This window comes from Apodemus sylvaticus, chromosome 13 (assembly GCF_947179515.1).
Source record: "Apodemus sylvaticus chromosome 13, mApoSyl1.1, whole genome shotgun sequence".
Taxonomy (NCBI): domain Eukaryota; kingdom Metazoa; phylum Chordata; class Mammalia; order Rodentia; family Muridae; genus Apodemus; species Apodemus sylvaticus.
The window spans coordinates 94,541,508-94,560,912 of NC_067484.1; the positions used below are offsets into that span (position 1 = coordinate 94,541,508).

The following is a 19,405-nucleotide window of genomic DNA, read 5'->3' on the forward strand; positions in this document are numbered from 1 at the left end:
ACGTTCACTCATTTACCCAGTATCCACCGGGCACTGCCTTAGTGCCACATACAGCTACAGAAACTAGTGACAGACAGCAGTGAGCAGGGCAGATAAAAGCACCGCAGAGCTCGCTGTCTCATTAGGGGACGTAGCTAGCAGCCACATCAATGTCCTAGCATGTAAGGTGAGGAGACATGCAGAATGGGGGCATGGCTGTGGGACGGAGTTGCTCTTGTGTGGAAGTGGCTTCCACACAAAACTTCCCGTGGAATAGTTGATATTTGAGCCGTTCCAGAAAGGGCTCTGGGTGAAAGACATGTGAAAAGTTCTAGGAAGAACATGCAGGTTCCCAAATAAACAGTGGCAAAGGAGGGATGTCCAGGGAAGAATGCGTTCCCGGCTCAGTATGGGTCATGGGAATAGTGGCAGAAACATGGTCTGTCCTCACTAGGCTGCAAAGTGACCATGCTGTGTCCACCCTCTCCCACCCCATCCCTAAGGACCTGGAGGATCACCTCTTCATTCTGATGAAAATCACCACGTTGTTGTTTGGGGGAGAATTTGTTTGTTTCTCTGGTTGGTGTCTTTGAGATGGAGCCGTTCTGAGGTGGGATTGTGTTGAGATGTAGTTCAGGTTGGCTTGGAACTTTGCAAATAGCCCAGGCTGGTCTAGAACTTGCAGTCTCCAGCTGCAGCCTTCCAGTGTAACCCTATGATTACCCATGAGCACCAGCATACCTTGTTATTTTTCTTTCTACTTCCTGTAGATCCTTACTGTTATATGTACTCCTAGTCAACATGTAGTTCAGTCAGTGGTCATTTCACTATTGTGATAAATGAGAGAGAGAGAGAGAGAGAGAGAGAGAGAGAGAGAGAGAGAGAGAGAGAGAGAGAGAGAGATCCAATAATGGTGCTTGCCCAGAATCGAGACCTAGCATCTCCCAGAGTAAAAACATGAAATAAAATCTAAAAACAAAACTATTAGGGGAGAAGTTCACAAATGTCCTGCATTAAGGTCGAAAACTAAAAGCTTACGAGAACCAGAATAAGGCTAACTTGACTTAATGGCAATTCCTGAAAAATAAAAGGGAGCTCCCCAGCCACCCTAGAGGCCTCTGACAACCGTAAATCCAATATGGGACGGCTGCATGACATCACCGTCCACACAAAGAGCCGCTGCCTCATCCTAGTCTGTGACTGACACATGAGAAGTAGGTGGCTGACACAGCGGAGTGTTCTCAAAGGAAGCTGGACTGGAGAGTGGGGGGCTGCAAACCTAGTCAGCTAGACAGATTTTCAAAGCCACAGATTGTAGCCAGCCTGAATGAAGTATATCCTCAGCCATCACAGACCACAAGTGCATTAGCTTCAAGTTGGGAACTTGGGAACTTTAGCTTCAAGTTTGCCGTCTGTCCGGGATCCTGTGACCCCCATGTCACGTTCTATTAGCTCTTGCTTCCTATGGCTCTCCAACATGCCAGGGCTTTCCTCGTTGCCATGTACATTATTTACCTTCCTCTACTGGCTTATCACAAAACAGACATCTTAGTTGGCTTTGTTCAGCGATAAACAATATCTGGCACTTGGTATTTATGTGATAAGTATTTGTATATATGAGACTATGTGAAAGATGACCTCACATGGAATTATCCCACTGACTTTAGAAACTCTCCTTTTCAGCAAAATTTATAATGTGTCTCCTGTGTTTCATTGCCCATATGGTTGCTTAAACTATTGGATGACCTGCTTAAGATAAACAATACTAGTGCCCTAAAAAGTACGTACAGGCTGTTCATGGACATAACACCAATGTAGCAAAAGATTTCATACATGTCAATTGAACAGACCTGGTGTGCCCAGATGATAGATTCTGTAATGGCTATTCCTGATTGTCAATTTGACTATATCTGGAATGAACTACAATTCAGAAACAGAGGGCATACCTATGATCTGGGTCTTGAGGCATAATGCCCCAGGCAAGTAGCACCTGTCTTTAATCCCAGGAGACAGAGGTAAGCAAATCTCTTAGTTCAAGGCCAGCCTGGGACATGCTAAATTCAGGCATGGTGGTATACACCTTTAATCTGGGCAATACCTACATCAGGACAATGAAAAAAAGGAAGGGTTTGTTCCTCTTTGCCTGCTTGCACTTACTTGCCAGCACACCTGTTGGAACTACTTCTTCAGGATCCCAGCTTATACAGAAGACCAGCTGAAACACCCAGCCTCGTGGACTACTAGACTCTTGGACTTCCCCCTCCAGCTGCCCATTGTTGGGTTAATTGGACTGCAACTGTAAGTCATTACAATAATTTCCCTTAATATATAGAGACAGTCCATAAGTTCTGTGACTCTAGAGAACACTGACTAATATAGACTCTCATATAGGATTGATTGATTGATTGATTGATTGGTTGGTTGGTTAGTTGATTGATTGATTGATTGATTGATTGATTGATTGATTGAGACAGGCTATCATATAGCCAAGGCTGGCCTCAAACTCACTATATAACTATGTGGATGCTGAGATTTGAATCCAGATCCTCTGGAAGGGTAAATGTTGCTCTTACTTGCTGCTGGTCCATCTTTCTAGCATGCCCTACCTTTTCTGTGATCCTCCTGCCTCCACCCCTCAATTCTGTGATTGCATATGTGTAATACTACATCCAGAGCCATACCAATGTTTTTTTAAATGAGGCAGGTATAAAGGCACTGACTTGCAATGATCTGCAGGTAGATCACTAGTCGGAAAACAGAAAATAATAGCATCTGTTAAGCTTCCATTTGTGTTTCTAAAACACCCTGAAAGACTTGCCCTGCTTTTTCTGTTTTGCTTCAGTTTCCTGGCTGTGGCTTTGGTGGTTGCATGAATATTTATATAGTGGATTTGTTTGGGGAATGACTGACAGTCATAATTAGAGCACCAGCTGTATGCCAAGCAAGCACTGGAACCCAACTGAGCACATCATTCCCTTAAGCAGAGGACACTGTGGTTTCAAATCCTACTTCACTGTCACACAAATTGAGGCTCTGGTTTGCATGAGACTGCTCACTTTTGGCTTCTGCTTAATCCAGAGGAACCAAGCCCTGCACCAGAGGAGCACCTCCATTAAGGTAGGACTGCCATCCATTTCTGTCATCTTTACATGGGTCGTATGGTAGCACAGAGTTCAGCCACTGAGCTGGTATGGGCTCTGAATCCATCTAGCTTCCTGGCTTGAACCCTGACCAGTTCATCTCCTGCAGAGTGACAAGATATTGTCATAGCCCTGTCAAAGAACAGGCACTGGCCAGTCTGTTACTTGCCTGTCCAGGAAACAGATTCTGGCAGACAAGTACAGCTAGCTGCCTACAAGAATTGATGGAGCTTGCTCCAGTGACCTCTCTACCAGAAAGAGAGCTTCTGCCATACTCTGGGGCCACAGGAATGGGAGAAGCTCATGCCACCAGGGCAGTCTTAATATCAAGTCAAGCTCTGTTATGTCTGAGACAGAAGGCCAGAATTGAGTTACTTTATCACTCTCAGAGATTCAAGTGTTTTTTAAGAAAAGACAGGACCTTCGGGTCTGTGGCCTCACAGATAAGAGAGTGTGGAAAGCAGTAGCAGATGGGTGACCTTGTTCAGCCTACTAACTCTTTTCCTTCCCCTCTGCCCTTCCTTACACCCTTCCTTGACTTCAGTTTCTAGTCCAAGGTTTGCAGGGTCTAGGGGAGGAACAATTAGTACAGCTAAACCTTGGGAAAATGCTGCTTCAGGGCTATCTGTTTGTGCTTCATGGGTCTGTGGCCTTCAGGCAAGGCCCCTGCTGCGTGCTTGCCAAACCAGCTTCAGCATACCTTTAGGGAGGAAGGCAGCCAGTCTGGCACCTGTGGTAATGAAGGATAAGGCAGAATACAGAGCCAACCTGGTGCTCTGGGGTGAGGTATAGTAACCCAGAAGATAGTAACCCAGGTGCCCAGCAACTCGGCACACTCTGAATTCTCACCCATGTTAACACCATCTCCTCCATCAGACATTTATCCAGTTAGAAAGCAAAGTCTGTGTGATAGGGGCTGCAGCACAGAAGAAGGAGACCCATTCTTATGAAGAATGAGCTTGGAGTTAGTTAACAGGGCCTGGAAGCCACAAGGGAGATACTGAAAGAATGAAGATCAAGAAATGAAATATGGGTCCAGAACTTTATAGAGACCATTTGGCCCCCAGAAGCTCAGAAGTGTGCTGAGAATTCAGAGGCCTGGAAAGCCCGGGTGGGGTGGTCAGGGCTGTAGATCTTAAATATTTCATTTTTGATCACCTTAGCTCAGTTAGACTTCTCAAGCAATCTATCTTAGTCTTTCTTCCTTCTTTCCTTCCTTCCTTTCTTTTTTATGGAGTCTTAAATAGCCTCAAACATACTATGTATCTGAGAATCACCTTAAATTTCTGATCCTCCTGCCTCTATGCGCCAAGGGAGTCAGGCATGTGGCACTGTCTGAGCTGAGGATTAAAACTCACATCCTTGTGTGTGACAGCGCACTACTAACCACTCTATACCCCAGCCATCTTTTTCTTTTTCCTCTAAAAATTTTTACTTTACTGACTATGTATTTGTGAATGCATATACACCTGTGCACTACAAGCATGCTTCTCTCTCTCTCTCTCCAACCCTTCCTTCCTCCCTCTCCTTGTTTGTTTGTTCTTGTGAATCTTTTTATATAGTTCAGGATGACTTAGAGTTTACTGTGAATCCCAGGCTATTCTGATATTACATATTAGCAATTCTCCTGCCTCAATCTCCCAAGTATGAGAGTACAAGTTATTCACCACCGGGCTAATTTTCAGTTTGAAAATACATTTTCCTCAAGGGATACTACATGGCGCTCTCTTTCTCTCTCTCTCTCTCTCTCTCTCTCTCTCTCTCTCTCTCTCTCTCTCTCTCTGTGTGTGTGTGTGTGTGTGTGTGTGTGTGAGTGTGTGTGTGTAACATACTTTGAAATGTTCTGTCTTGAATCACTTAAGCACATGAGTTTGAGGCCTATAATACAGCAAGATCTTGTCTCAAAACAAAGATTCTGAGTGGATCTCAGGGATACAATGCTTGCCTGGTGTGCGTAAAGCCCTTCAACACTGAAAGATCCCCTGTGTCTAATCAATTCTGTCTCTTATACCCTGAAAAGTTTAATAGACTTTTCCATTCTCCCCGCCTACCTAGGATCCCTGTAAGGATTTCACTGATTTAAAGGGTTCTATGCCTGTTTAAGGGATGAGAAATGGGGCTGGAGAGATGGCCTTATGATTTAGAGCACATACTGTTTTTTAAGAGGACATAGTTTGATTTTCAACACCCACATCAGACAGCTCACAACTGCCAGCAACTCAGCCTCCAGGGGCTCTGATTCCCTCTTCTTGCCTCCACATCCCTGCACTCAAGTACATACCCTCCTGCCCCTGATACACAGATACACATAATTTAATTTTTTTTATAAATAAAACATGAGACAAGCCAACTGGGCATGATTTCACTTACCTATAATCACAACACCTGGGAAGTGGAGGCAGGAGGATGGGAAGTTCAAAGCCATCTTTATCTCCATACAGAGTTTAATGCCAGCCTGGGCTACATGAGCCCCTGTCTTAAAGAGAAAAGCAAAAACACTAAGCTAAAATATGGATTCATTTCATTGGCTTCTGCACCAGCTGATTAGAATGCACTTGGAGTGTAGTTTTGTCAATTGAATCTCATATGTAATTTTTCAAACAGTTACACAGTAGAATCTGTTTGCAATTGGTGGCACACAAGTGCATGCTCTGGGAGGGCACAGCCTTCTCTGCTGTCTGTGGCGATGTTTGGAACAATCTTGGTACAGGTGGTGATGTCGTCGTCATTGTTGTCGTCACCGTTGCCACGGTGTCTACACTGCAGCGGCACCCAGCTCCACATCTCAAGTGCTGTCCATGTTCATCTATGTTCTTCTTTACCTTGACTGATAATTGTGGGTTGAAAAACTTTTATATTTATAATTTATCTACACATACACACAAACACACACACACACACACACACACACACACACACGCACGCGCGCGCGCACACACATTCTCTTTCTATTAACATTAGGTTATGATTTTTAAAAATTGCTTCCAACATCCAAACACAGTGGCATACTCTTTTAATCCCAGCACTGGGGAGGAAGAGGCAGGCAGATCTTTGTGAGTTTGAGACCAGACTGGTCTACGGAGTGAGGGCCAGGACAGCCAGGCTATATAAAAATGAATAAATTTGCTTCCAAGTTTATAGCATCTTCTCTCTGCTGCTGAGATTAACAGCAAAAGTAACAATAACATTAGTAGATTTTATATATGAAAGAGGCAGCATTTCACTCTATACCCCAGTCTGGCCTTGAGCTCAGGCAGAGCCTAGACTGCTTTCAAATTCACACCAATCCCCCTATCTTACCTTCCTAGTTCTGGGATTACAGATGTGTGCCACAAGGCCCATCTTAGGGTAAATATTTAATAAATAGCTAAGAGCCCCCTTCACTTCAAAAAGATAACTTGGGGAACTCTTTCATTGGTCAAGGTTCGGGAAGCTGATGTGCCTCTCCCTTGCCAGCTTTGTCTTGAAGCAGAGATTTCAAATGGTCTACTGCAGTTCTAAGTGTGAAACCGGCTAAGGAACACTTTCCTAAAATAGCAATGTGTCACATTCAAGTGGCCCCTGTCCCTACAGTGTGCTTGGAAAGGCACAGCAGCTCAATAGCATGCTGCTGCAGGCAGGCATGTCCACAGCTTCTGAGACTGTGTGCATTTTTGAGTATATGAATGTTTTGTCTGAGCATACATAAGAAGACATTAGATCCTACAAGACTAGTTCCAGGAACTTGTGAGCAGCCCTGTGGAACTGAACTCACATCCTCTGGAAGAGCAGCCAGTGCTCTAAACCACTGAGCTATCTCTCCAGTCCATCTTCAGCTTTCCATGAAGCTAGACAAGCAAACACCAGGCAGAGGACCCGCAGACTCACCAGTGCTCTTGATGTTCACCCAGGGTTTCCTTGACCTCATGTCTCAGACGCAGGGGCCTCCTGGCCCTCAGGAGCCCAAGGTCTAGCCAGGTTTTTTTTTTTTTTTGTTGTTTTTACTTTTTCCATAGTGCTGATGGACGACGTGAAAGGCCTAGTGATAGACACCAAAGGTGGCCTTCTTTCCATTCTATCATCCAAGGGAATCCGGGCCAGGTCGGGAAGGTCACACAGGCAAGTGGAGGAGGTCACAGTCTTTGCCTTCTTAGTGAACAACTCCATGGCCCAGTTGTTCACTGTTCCTCCCTCCCACCACCCCTACACCCCAAGCCCTCGGTGCTGTTCTCTCATGAGTCATTTGCGGCCTGCAAAAAAGCCTCTCAACTCTACCTTTAAGACTGATCTGAGTCTGAAACTTTCCCAGCGTCTCCTTTGCCTCCAGCCAGCCCACCCACCAGCCCATGTGGTCGTGATGAAATCTGTCATACCTGGATCCCTTCAGTCCATCTTCTAGCACGGGGGACCTTGATCTGTCCTTTCCGCTCTTGTTTCCTGTCCTCCTATTTATTTTTTTGTTGCTGGTGGGAACTGTAAGGTGTGTGTGTGTGTGTGTATGTGTGTGTGTGTGTGTGTTAATTAACTTAGACTGTTTTCCTCTTCTCAAGCCCTTCCTGTGACCTCCAGCTCACACAGAGCCAAACTCAAGGTCTTTCCCTGAGCACACACCTCGTTGTGTTCTCAGGCACCCTAGCCTCCTCCAGGGTACACACAGTTGGGCGATGGGCAGGTTTGGGTTTTGCTTTTCAGTCTTATGTTTCCCCTTAAAAATTTAGAACTGGAAATCGTAAGGCTGCAGCAGTGCCTGGCTTTCCTTACTCCTGGAAAGTCTTTCCAGGCCACCTGGATGACTCTGTCTGAGCTCCAAGCGTCCTCCCTCAAGCAGGTGTTTCTGCTCCTCCCTCCCACCACCCCCACAGGCCTCAGCAAACACAGAGGGCAACAGTAAGGACACATGCTCTTTTTCTATTTGCTGCAGGTGGCAGAGCGCCCAGAGGCAGAGCAGTCCTGGCATTTAGGGAAACTCCGGCCTGAAGAGACACCAAGGCACAGCGGTCCCAGAAATCTTGCAGTTTGTACTTAGAAGCAACCTGGAAACTGAGTGTGGCAGGAGAATATGAGGCCAGTTGGGAACCAATGTCAAGAAAAGTGGTCATTTGTTCTGACCAGAACCAGGCCTCTGGCCTCCAGATGTTATATGGCTTATACCTGGGGCACAGACAACCCCAAATTCCCTCAGCTTTGTCCTCATTTTCTGGTGTCCTGGGCTCAGGAGGGTCTGCTCAGTCATTAATACAGACAGCCAGTTTTATAACCCAGCTCCACCCCACATACACATTGCACACAGTAGGTGCCTCACCCTTAAGTGCTTGCAGGAATGAGGTACATCTGCCAACAAGGCCTCTCACTTCCTGCTTTTCCAACCCAGCTCCCTGTTTCTTTACACGTACAGAAGACTCATTCTGTGTGCTCAAGGCCTAGTCCACTAACAATATAAGTGCTCACTTCCACTTCTTGCCTTCCTGTCCTTTTGGAAGGACAAAGGGGTCTGACTCCAAGAAACTGTCTCTTAGAGTCAGGAGAATTCCTGGAATGGGCTGGGACCCAGCCTGAAAAGGAAAAAGAATTCTAGGTGAAGGCAGAGGGGAGCAAAGGACAGATCAAAGAGATCCTGGACAGGGTCAGGCAGAAGAAGGCCACAGGGAGACAAATGAGACCCTCCAAGGGGTCAGCTCAGGGACAGGGCGCCTGGACAGAACTCAGGCAGGCACACTGGCCTGCAGACAGCTCATTGCAAGGAGACACTAGATGGCAAAAGATAAGAGGTGTAAATTAATGGAGAAAAGACCAACCAGAGATAAGGGTATCACACTGTAATTAAAAACGTACAGCCTTGCCATCTCCAAGGTTGGTGGTGCCCCATACAGTCCCTGTCTGAGATGAGAGGTAGTTGAGTCCCAGGTGGGGCAGAAATAGGGACAGTTAATTATTAGCTCCCAGCAGGAAGGCTTGGAAGCTGACTCATCTTCCTACCAGGTAGGAAGAGCGCCAGAGCTAAAGTCCCCCAGATGAGGTAAGTGGCCAGCATAGCTGCACCCTCTGGCCTTTGACAAGGCCAAGCCTCATTTCTTAGGCTGGCCAGGTTCATCGGGCTTTTATTGTTCTTCAAGTTAATGGCAATGGTTGTTCTTAACCTGGGTTCTAACATTTTAGCCATATGCAGTGGCCTATGCATGTAATACCAGCTGTCTAGAGGCTGAAGCAGGAAGATTGCCTTGCACTCAAGATCAGACAGGGCTACAGAATGAGAACCCAGCCAGCCAAGTCTACATGGCAAGATCCTGGAGGGAGGAAGGAAGAGAGGGAGGGAGGGAGGGAGGGAGGGAGGGAGAGACAGAGACAGACAGAGAGAGAGAGAGACAGAGAATGAGAGAGACAGAGACACAGAGAGACAGACAGAGAAACTAAGTTTTTTTTGGGGGGGGGGTTGGTCAAATACTAATTGAACTTGAACTCCACATCTGGAAAGGATGCCCAGAGATAATTTCTAGGCATGCTCAGTAGCCAACACTTATAGCTAATTAAATAAAAGCATGGCAGACAAAAGATGGTGACCCAGGTTACCTTGAATGCTTTCAGTCTTGCCTCTTTTTTTCTTTTTTTCTTTTATTTTCCCCTTAGATATATTCTTTATTTACATGTCAAATGTTATCCCCTTTCCTTATTTCCCCTCCAAAAACCCCCCCTCCCATCCCCACTCTCCCTGCTCACCAACCTACCCACCCTCCCTTCCCTGTCCTGGCATTTCCTACACTGAGGCATTGAGCCTTCACAGGACCAAGGGCCTTTCCTCCCATTGATGTCTGACAAGGCCATCCTCTGCTACATATGCACACACATGTGGCATATACTTAGACACTCAACATACATGTGCACATAAAGATACATCTTTTTAATTTTTTATTTTAAGATGTCTGATAAAAACACTCCCATTTCTTTTCTAATATAGATAAAAAATCCCCAAATTAAGAAAAAGAAAAATTATCATAAATTAGAAAGTTCAATGAAAGTGAAAGATCTTAAAGCTCAAATAAGAAAAAAGAAAGCAAGAGGCAATGAGTAAACGACCAGGACTGGACACCAAGGGGAGGTGAGCAGACACTGCAGTGTGTGCTGTGTGGATGGGAAGTGACCCGCTGGCTGGTAAAGCTCCAAAATCACTGCGGAGTCAGCAACCAGCGAGGAAGACAGGTGTAAGACAGAGCTAGAAGCAGAGCCGCCTGATCGTCTCACAAGCCATCAAGCAAGTACTCACCATCCTATCCTGGTTGTGTTACCTCACACATTCACTTAATGAAACACAAGATTTGTTGTCTAGAGAAGTCATGTGACAGAAGCTTGATCCAGAAAACCAATATATAAGAATCCCAGAAATAGGAAAAACAGAAAAGAAAGCAAAAGAGAGTTATTTGTGAAATAATATAAGAAGCCTTGAAGGAGCCGAGCCTTGGGTTTGAAGGCTGAAAGACTAAAATCCCTCCTCAAGACACATCATTGCATTTCTCAACTGAATGAGGAGGAGAATTTCTAACTTCTAGAGATGAAATGTAGGTAATATTTACAGGATCATGTATATGAATAAAACATTTTCAGTATTATATATATACATATATATATATATATGTATATATATATTTGATTTTTCAAGATGGGGTTTCAGGGTTTCCGGGTTACTTTGTGTAGTATTGGCTGTCCTAGAACTAACTTTGTTCTTGACTTGAGGGTGGCCTCAAACTCACAGAGATCCACCTGCCTCTGCTTCCCAACTGCTGGGATTAAGGTATGCACCACCACCTAGCTTTCAGTAGCACTTTTGAATGCTAGGAGGCAATCAAACAACTTATTCAAAATTCTGAGTATAAACTTTTTTTTCTGAGACAGGGTTTTTCTATGTAGCCCTGGCTGCCCTAGAACTCATTCTGTAGACCAGGCTGGCCTCAAACTCAGAAATCTGCCTGCCTCTGCCTCCCAAGTGCTGGAATTAAAGGCATGCACCACCACTGCCCAGCAAGTATAAATTTTTACACCTAGAATTTTATTCCCAGTTAACTATTGATCAAGGGAGTGAAGTAAAGTCCTCTTAAGTCCATAATCCAAAAGTAAGAGCATGACCCAGGTTTCATTCCCCTAACCATCATAACTCCAGTTCCAGGCACCTAATGTCCTCTTCTGGCCTCTACTGGTACCAGACCTGCTTGTAGGTAGGACACTGACAGACATGTAGGCAATGAATGTTTGAGAGAGAGAGAGAGAGAGAGAGAGAGAGAGAGAGAGAGAGAGAGAGAGATAGTAAAATAAAGATATATTTTAGATTCGCTGTGGACTCTGTCTCAGAAGAGATGGCTCAGTGGGTAAAACATGGAACACAAACCCAAGGTTCAACCTCCAGACTGCAAGGTAGAAGGAGAGAACTGGCTCCCACAAGTTGTCCTCTGACCTTTACATGTATAACACTGCATGTGTAGAAGGAAACAAGCCAAAGAGCAAAGTGTGGTCCCAGAAAGAGAGGCTGCCATAGAGAAGGAAAGAAACCCACAGGATACTTGGGATGAGACACTGTTTGCCAGAAAACATCAGCTAGAAATCCATACACCACCTGAACAACCGAGGCAGAAAGTCACAGACTGTCACATAGCTGGAGGGACAGTCAGACTTACAAGACTTGTAAGGTGAGTGAAGGGAAACAGAGGTACTCAAAGACATGAAGCAGACAAAGTAAACAAACAGATATTCACTCCAGGAAAACCAGTGGGCAGAGATAAATACGTTTCAGAGAGCGTGGTTCTGATTACCAGTGAGTCAGATCTGTGCATCCATAAAAATTTGTCCACTGTCATCAGAATAGAGATTTGATTGTGCTATGGAAATAAATGGGGAAAGGGAAGTCTGAATGAGCTAGAACAAGAAGCCAAGGATGTCTAAACCAGAGGAATTAACAATATCAATTTTATTTAGGAACAGGAGTACAAGAGACAGATTTTTATTTCAGTCACCGCTGATTACTTCATAATCTTAAACCAAATGTATGAAGTGACTCATTTTAGGCATTAGACAAGGATGTGGTCCTTGGGAGAAGGATACAAGGTAAGTACCACATTCATCAGTGTTCTGGGGTTGGGGCACAGAGACAGCAGCCATCCTTCAGTGGGATGGAAACAGCTTGGTGGTCAGGGCTGCTAAGACAGTAGCCATAGTTCTTATGCAAAAGTGAGGGAGAGGAAGTTAGCTGTTCAGAATATAAAACCTGTAAACAGTTGTTCTCTGGAGAAGCCAAACAAATGAGGCTCTATCCAGAAAGTCCTATCCCCAAAATAAGTTCCAGAAATAGATTAACAGAGAAAATGGAAAGAATAAAATTGTTCAGGAAGTAGCGGGAACTGGGTGTAGTGGTGTACATCTTTAATCCCGGCACTAGGGAGGCAGAGGCAGAGGCAGGGGAGGCAGAGGCAGGAAGAGTTGTGTGAGTTTGAGGCAGCCTGTTTTACATAGAGAGTTCTAAGAACAGCCAGGACTACATATAGAGACTCTGTCTCACAAAAAAAAAAAGAAAAGAAAGAAAGAAAGAAAGAAAGAAAGAAAGAAAGAAAGAAAGAAAGAAAGAAAGAAAGAAAGAAAGAAAGAGAGAGAGAGAGAGAGAGAGAGAGAAAGAGGGAGGGAGGGAGGGAGGGAGGGAAGGGAGGGAGGGAGGGAGGGAGGGAGGGAGGGACAGAGGGAGAGGAAAGGAAGGAAGGAAGGAAGGAAGGAAGGAAGGAAGGAAGGAAGGAAGGAAGGAAGGAAGGAAGGAAGGAAGGAAGGAAGGGGAAGAACATGAAGTCCTGGCTTGTGTGCTCCTGCAGAGGTGACTTGGTAACTGATGTGACTTTGAAACACATCATGACCAACACAAGGCTGAGAACCAGGACCACATTAACTTGAAGGCACAGGGTAGGATGGTTCTGCAGTTCTGTTTAGAGCTAAGGAGCAGATGTCCCTTGGCAAGTTGATGAAAGCCCATCTGAGTGACAGGGTTTGTCCATGAGGCAGCTCGCATTATAGTTTGAAGGGTAGCCAATATGTGAGACAGACAGACCCATGTGGCTTGGAAGGTAAAGGTACCACTGATACAGCACAGCAGCACACAGGTATTTCTCAAAAGGAAAGGTGCTACTTTACTCCAGAAATTTTTTATAGACTAAGAATACCTCTCCATTAGAAACCTGAGACTTGATCTTCATGTGTCCTAGTGGCCACAGTACAGCTTTCTCTGTTCTTTCAATTCCCAGTCCTTATTCCTTCACTGTACAGGATGACTTAGTATATCTACATAAGAATATTAAATTTTTGTTTTTTAAAACTCTGTTTACACTGATATCAAAGGAAGATAGTAACTTTGAAAATAATCAGATGAGCTGGTAGTACTCTTGAGGGGGGCGTGAATCTTAATTGTTTTCCTTTCAACTCAAGCATTCTGTTGTTTAATTAAATAAACTGCTTGTTTAAAAATATATAAAATAATACAAGGAAATGTGAAGGGCAGCAGATAGGGTGTCCTTGAATCTCAAAGCTGTGAATGGCGCTGTGGTGCACAAGGATGTCTGAGAGACGTGACAAGGACAGCTCTGGGGCATGTGAGCCTGGTAGACACACTGAGGACTGAACAGAGGCAATTTGTCTGCAGTGAGCCTGAGAGCTTGGAAATCCCAGGTTTCCAGCTGAGACCCTCCACAAAGATAACTCTGGTAAAGATTTACAGGACTGGATAAAACAATTTAACTAAATCTTAAACTATCAGGCCCAGGTTTAGTCAGGAAGACGTAGACACACAAGCATGATACTAGAGCTTGGATCCTGGTACCTACTTAAAGCCTGGTGTGTTTGGGGCTGGGAAGATGGCTTAGCAGTAAAGAATGTTTGCTGGGATTCATTTCCCACCAGGTTATCCCCAATGGCTGCAGCTCCAGCTTCAGGGAGGCTGAAACCCTTCTTTTTGCTTCACCTGCATGGCAGTACCAGATACACCAGATACACATACTTGCACATGAACGAAAGAAACATAAATCTTTTTAAAGGGAAAGATCAAAAGAGAATAGGTGAGTATGAAGTGACCTAAACATCCCTAAATTTGGTGGGAAAAAAAAAATCTCATGTGCCTACCCATCAGTCTCTATGAGCAATAACCAGGACAATGACAAAACCAGAGCTAAGTACATCGTGCCCAATTTGCTGAAAACGAGAGGAAATCTCAAAAAGTGGCTGAAGGTTGTGGAGTAGCAGAGAAATGAACCCCACTTTTACCATCTCCATTTCCCTTTAACCCCCAGTGTGATCTGAAAAATGGTACTTACGTCTGATTTTTAGATATATACTTGAAATGTTATTTGATTTTGAATAGATAATGCATGAATGTGCTTTTTAAAAAGTCTAATATTTCTGAATTAGAGTTCATTCCAAGAGCCACCAGAGTTATGTGCACACAATAAAGGATTTGTTGCACATGGTGATCTAACAGCAGGGGCTGGTAAAACACTCTATATATGCTGTTATCTCAACATCTGATGTTAGAATCTGGAAGAAGATGAATAGAAAGTAGGGGACATCAAGGACAAGCTGAAACCTCAAGTCTGCTTAAGAATCAAAGATGGTAAAGCAAAGATATCTGCACTCAGCATGGTGACCTTCCTGTGCTGCAGGGATGTCAGAGCTGTGCCCTTGGTGTAGTGCAGGAAAAGCTGATGTACTCTTGCCAACGGAAGAGTCAGAACTGGTCAATCAGTCAGAAAAGCTATAATTTCTATCCAAAGGAAAGGACCCATTGCAAACTCAGACAGAACTGCCTCCTGACAGCACTGGAAGCTAGCAGGTAACAAAAGCAGAGGACCTTTGCTTCTACCTTCCAAAGCTCATCCAGTAATCTTGGAGGCCTACTCTAACTGGAAAGGTGCAGCATAAAGAATTCTGGGAAATATGGTTGAGCTGAATCAATCAACTACAAAGGTGCTATCCACATAACAGGGTTCCAATAAAGACTGTCTCTCACACCCTATCCTCTCCATTTCCCTGTCCTTGAAAGGCAGCCAACATCAGCTCACAATTTCTTTTATTTCCTACCTAAAATATCCAACATACAGCACATACATGCATGCACATGCACACAGTTGGAAAGCCTATGTTAGGCAAAGTAAGCCTAATTTTCAAACTATCTGGTACTTGCTTTTACACTAAAGATCACTTCCTGGGCCAGTGAGATGTCTCAGGGCATGAGAGCCCTTGCCACACAACCCTGAACCTGAACTTGAGCTCCAAACCCACATCAGTTAAGCCAGATGAGATGGATTGCTTGTGTAATGCCAGCCCAAGCACTCTTACAGTGTTATAAGAGGCAAGACAAGAAAGTCAGCCTGGACTTAGCACAGTGGTGGTAGCAGAAATAACAGGAGAGATCCTGCCTCAAAATCAAGGCCTATGGAGAGAACTAATTTCCAAGAATTTGTTCTTTGACCTACGTAGTCTCAGTAGCACTCCTCTCCCTCTGCCCCCTCTCTCACTCACACATGCACACTCCCACACATTATATATATATATATATTTACTCAAGGACTTCATTGAGAACAGTTTTGTAAATCAGATTTCACAATTAACATTTTATAAACTAGAAATGTTATCTGCCTCAGCATACGTTGTAAACGCTTCAGAACACACTAGACAATCCTTCTTTGTCTCTTTGGATTTCTCTGTTCCATGCTGAGCTCCTAAGATGCATTTTTCTTTTCAGCTTCATTTTCATCCTCCTTAGAAGATGAAGAATCGCATTCCTGACATATCCATCCATAGCCTGTTTGTTTAGGAGATTTTTTCTTTTCTTTTTTCTTTTTTTGTTTTTGTTTTTTGGATTTGGTTTTTTTGAGACAGGGTTTCTCTGTGTAGCCTTGGCTGTCCTGGAGCTCACTCTGTAGACCAGGCTGACCTCAAACTCAGAAATCCACCTGCCTCTGCCTCCCAAGTGCTGGGATTACAAGCATGTGCCACCACCTCCCGGCTGAGATATTTTTTCAAAAGAGGATCTAAACAGTCAAAATGGTAGCAGAGTCTGCATTCATCACATCTGATGACGTTCTCATTATCTCCAGTTCCTTTGCAAGTTGAACATTCTGTTCTTCGGTCTTCAGCCTTGGACTTCTTCTGTAACACGACAGCCTCTGCCTTCATTCCCTAGGAACTCTTTCCTCATCTTTTTCCTCTTCAGGAACAAAGCTTCACTTTTGTCCTCTGATTCTCCTCTTTCTTGCTGGAATCTTCTTGGGTTCTGCTGGCATATCCCATGGAACAAACTTTACTGCCTCCTTAATCTCCTTGATCTTTCGGTTCTGTCTGACAAGGTTTCCATGGCCATCTCTGCTTCCACGCCACTTCTCTCTGCCTGGTCTGGTCGCCTTACGAGCATTGCCAATAACTGCGTTTCCATCTTTCTTGGCATCCTCGTAAGAGGAGGATCAAGGCAGCTAAGATGATAATGCGGTTTACAGGTGTCACATGGTAAAAGAAAATGCCGATCATGGTTCTTCTTACAAACCCCACAACTATAAAGCACTGTAGGAAGAGTAGACATCTTTTGTGTGCCTTCTCCTTTTTTACTTGGTTTCCTTTCCTTAGGTTCTCGTAAGACTGCTGGTACTTTCGATTTCTGCCCTGTAATTTGGCCAAGTAAGGCCCATATCTCTTGCCCTTCACTTCGAAGTTTCCCATTCAGATTTCACAGTTCCTCTAATGATTCACAGAGCTTACATGAAAGCTTATTCTACATGAAGCTTTTCCTGCTCATTCTCCAATTTATCCTTTATATTCTTTTGTTCAGACATATTTTCCTGAATCTCATTCAGATTCATATTTCTCTCAAAATAGTAATTCACAAAATCAGCAGTGAGAGCTGGCTGCTTATGTTTCCGCCTTCCAGTTGTGCTGGAACTAGTATCTGAGTTGTCCCCTGGAAGGATATCTGTACTGATGCCCATCAATTCTGCTTTGCACATAGGCTTGCAAATGACCGAAGCACTACTTGTGAGTGGGCTAGGTCACTTTTCCCTTGGAACCCAGGCTGTGGTCTAATAGATCGAGCCAGCTCTGCCTTGGCACAATATTTCTGTAGTCAGGCATTGATCCTTGCGTGTGTTTCAGGGGACAGCTGTTTCTCTCTCTCTCTCTCTCTCTCTCTCTCTCTCTCTCTCTCTCTCTCTCTCTCCCTCTCTCCCTCTCTCCCTCTCTCCCTCTCTCCCTCTCTCAATGACATCTTACAATAGGAGTATAGAGCCAAGTTTTTCCTTTCCATTTTCTGTCTAACCTGTCATGTAAGCATGCTACTTTCAATAAGCAAAAAAAAAATGGATCTGCTATATCTTCTGCTGCTGCTGCTTCTGAAAACAAGTCTTCCTTCTGGGCACAGGTAACATGAAAACAGGCTCTGCACATGCCTGCATCACAGCTAATGCAAACTCCAGTTCTAGCAAAGCAAGGATCAAAAGCTATACACTCCTTGGCACCATATTTAGAATAGTTCATTTCTGTTAATGTTACTAGTTGTAATTTATCGATATCTCCAAAGGCTACTCCAGGAACATATAGGGCACAAATGAAGTGGACCCATCTTCCAGCATCTGTCTCCTTGAAAATCCCATCCTGATTAGGACATAGTTCACAGCTAGGAGGTACACCACATTTACAGGCATCACAAAACCAAGGCTCAGCAGAGTTTTCAGAAGCCAAACTCAGAGTCACTCTCCCTATCAACTCCATAGCAACCTTTATGAACTGTGATGACACAATTGTCACATTGAATTATTTCATCTGCATCTTAACTATTATCTCCAAGACAAACATGGCAAATCAGAATGTGGTCCATTTTCTGAGAACTCCAGTTTTAACTCTCCTCAACTATCAGTGAGTCCTCATGGCTCTTGCTTTGTGATAGGGTCAGACTATCATTGGTCAGTTCCTCATCATCAGCACTGTTTCTGCTAAGAACTTTACTCTCCTCTTTCTCCTCCTCCTCCTCCTCCTCCTCCTCCTCCTCCTCCTCCTCCTCCTCCTCCTCCTCCTCCTTCTTGCTACCTGCTTAGCTAGCAGGGATGCTATGGTCCTCTCCATTGTCCTCATCATTCCCATCTTCCTCACTCTCACTCCCCCCATGTTTATCATCCTCATTGTCTCCATCACTGCCCTCCTCCTGAGATGCTGATCTCCCCTTTCTCTTTAAAACAGTAGGTCTCCAGTCTTATCATCCTCACTATCATAATCACACATATCATTCAGTTCTTCCATGGATACAAAGTCCAAGAGGGGCTGGTTTCGACAAAGATTCCATTTCTTGGGCTCACTGACTTGTTCCTCAGTGGTGGTGGTAGGGACAGAAGGGGAGGTAACAGCAGGAGGCCTTGTGGCTGGTGTGCCAGCAGCATAAGCAGCTGCTCTATCAGATACTGTTGCTTTTTCTTTGTCCTTTTCTCTTTTCCTTTCTTTCTCCTTCTCTTTCTCCTTTTTCTTTCTAGGTCTTTATCAATTTTCTTCTTCTTTCTTTTCCATTCTAATTAACTGTTTGTCTGATGGCATTATTTCCTTTGTAGAATTTTTAAGCGGTTCTTCTTTTACTTGAATATCTTCATTCAGTTCTTCTTCTAAAATGTTTTCCTCAGAATCACTACAGGAACCTTGTCCACCGTCCTTTGAATGGTCTTCATTTCATTACCACTCCCTTCAGAATCTGAAGCACCTTCAACTTTAAAATCACTGTCATCTGCTCTATCATAATCAAAAGCTTCCAGAAGAGAAGTGCCCAAAAGCTTCACCTGCCTCCTCTTGGAGCTGTGATCCATAAAGAATCTATGAGGTGCTTGTTTGGAGATATAGGGAAAGTCCAGCCTCACTAGCTTAGCAGTTAAGAGGCCAAGCACCATAAGGAAGGTACAGGTTCAAGTCCCAGCAACCACAGGAGTTTGTACCCACTTTTGGTGGCTGGGTTCAGCTTCCAGACCTTCCTATTGCTAAAAATAAATAAAGTTTGGGGGCTGGAGAAATGGCCCAGCAGTTAAGAGCATCAACTGCTCTTCCGAAGGTCCTGAGTTCAAATCCCAGCACCCACATGGTGGCTCAGAACCATCTGTCATGTGATCTGATGCCCTCTTCTGGTGTCTGAAGACAGCTACAGTGTACTTACATATCATAAATAAATAAATCTCTGGAGACCTAGGGAAGGCTGTGAGAGGCAAGGCAGCAGGGACCCTCAGAGGGCCAAGGAAACAAGTTGGAGAGCAGCTATTCAGGCAGGGTGGGGCAAC

The 19,405-nt window shown here is 44.4% G+C and overlaps 1 pseudogene; it reads right to left on the bottom strand.

Moving 5' to 3' along the window:
- Positions 1–15,778: 15,778 nt before the first annotated feature.
- LOC127663681 (PHD finger protein 14-like) lies at positions 15,779–18,943 on the bottom strand (annotated as a pseudogene).
- Positions 18,944–19,405: the final 462 nt, after the last annotated feature.